Source organism: Pelophylax lessonae (assembly GCF_965119305.1).
Source record: "Pelophylax lessonae genome assembly, chromosome: 11".
In the NCBI taxonomy this organism is placed as follows: Eukaryota; Metazoa; Chordata; class Amphibia; order Anura; family Ranidae; genus Pelophylax; species Pelophylax lessonae.
Window position 1 is genome coordinate 194,681,767 of NC_138778.1, and position 1,747 is coordinate 194,683,513.

Consider the following 1,747-nt stretch of genomic DNA (forward strand, 5'->3'; position numbering starts at 1 on the left):
TATAGTAGATTCCCCCATTCATCTATGACTCCAGTCTGTATAGTAGATTCCCCCATTCATCTATGTCTCCAGTCTGTATAGTAGATTCCCCCATTCATCTATGTCTCCAGTCTGTATAGTAGATTCCCCATTAATCTATGACTCCAGTCTGTATAGTAGATTCCCCCATTCATCTATTTCTCCAGTCTGTATAGTAGATTCCCCCATTCATCTATGTCTCCAGTCTGTATAGTACATTCCTCCATTCATCTATGTCTCCAGTCTGTATAGTAGATTCCTCCATTCATCTATGACTCCAGTCTGTATAGTACATTCCCCCATTCATCTATGTCTCCAGTCTGTATAGTAGATTCCCCCATTCATCTATGTCTCCAGTCTGTATAGTAGATTCCTCCATTCATCTATGTCTCCAGTCTGTATAGCAGATTCCCCCATTCATCTATGACTCCAGTCTGTATAGTAGATTCCCCCATTCGTCCATGACTCCAGTCTGTATAGTACATTCCCCATTCATCTATATCTCCAGTCTGTATAGTACATTCCCCCATTCATCTATGTCTCCAGTCTGTATAGTAGATTCCCCATTCATCTATATCTCCAGTCTGTATAGTAGATTCCCCCATTCATCTATGACTCCAGTCTGTATAGTAGATTCCCCCATTCATCTATGTCTCCAGTCTGTATAGTACATTCCCCATTCATCTATATCTCCAGTCTGTATAGTAGATTCCCCCATTCATCTATGTCTCCAGTCTGTATAGTACATTCCCCATTCATCTATATCTCCAGTCTGTATAGTAGATTCCCCCATTCATCTATGTCTCCAGTCTGTATAGTAGATTCCCCCATGCATCTATGACTCCAGTCTGTATAGTAGATTCCCCCATTCATCTATGTCTCCAGTCTGTATAGTACATTCCCCCATTCATCTATATCTCCAGTCTGTATAGTAGATTCCCCCATGCATCTATGATTCAAGTCTGTATAGTAGATTCCCCCATTCATCTATGTCTCCTGTCTGTATAGTACATTCCCCATTCATCTATGCCTCCAGTCTGTATAGTAGATTCCCCCATTCATCTATGACTCCAGTCTGTATAGTACATTCCCCCATTCATCTATGACTCCAGTCTGTATAGTACATTCCCCCATTCATCTATGTCTCCTGTCTGTATAGTACATCCCCCCCATTCATCTATGTCTCCAGTCTGTATAGTAGATTCCCCCATTCATCTATGACTCCAGTCTGTATAGTAGATTCCCCCATTCATCTATGTCTCCAGTCTGTATAGTAGATTCCCCCATTCATCTATGTCTCCAGTCTGTATAGTAGATTCCCCCATTCATCTATGTCTCCAGTCTGTATAGTAGATTCCCCCATTCATCTATGTCTCCAGTCTGTATAGTAGATTCCCCATTAATCTATGACTCCAGTCTGTATAGTAGATTCCCCCATTCATCTATGTCTCCAGTCTGTATAGTACATTCCTCCATTCATCTATGTCTCCAGTCTGTATAGTAGATTCCTCCATTCATCTATGACTCCAGTCTGTATAGTACATTCCCCCATTCATCTATGTCTCCAGTCTGTATAGTAGATTCCCCCATTCATCTATGTCTCCAGTCTGTATAGTAGATTCCTCCATTCATCTATGTCTCCAGTCTGTATAGCAGATTCCCCCATTCATCTATGACTCCAGTCTGTATAGTAGATTCCCCCATTCGTCCATGACTCCAGTCTGTATAG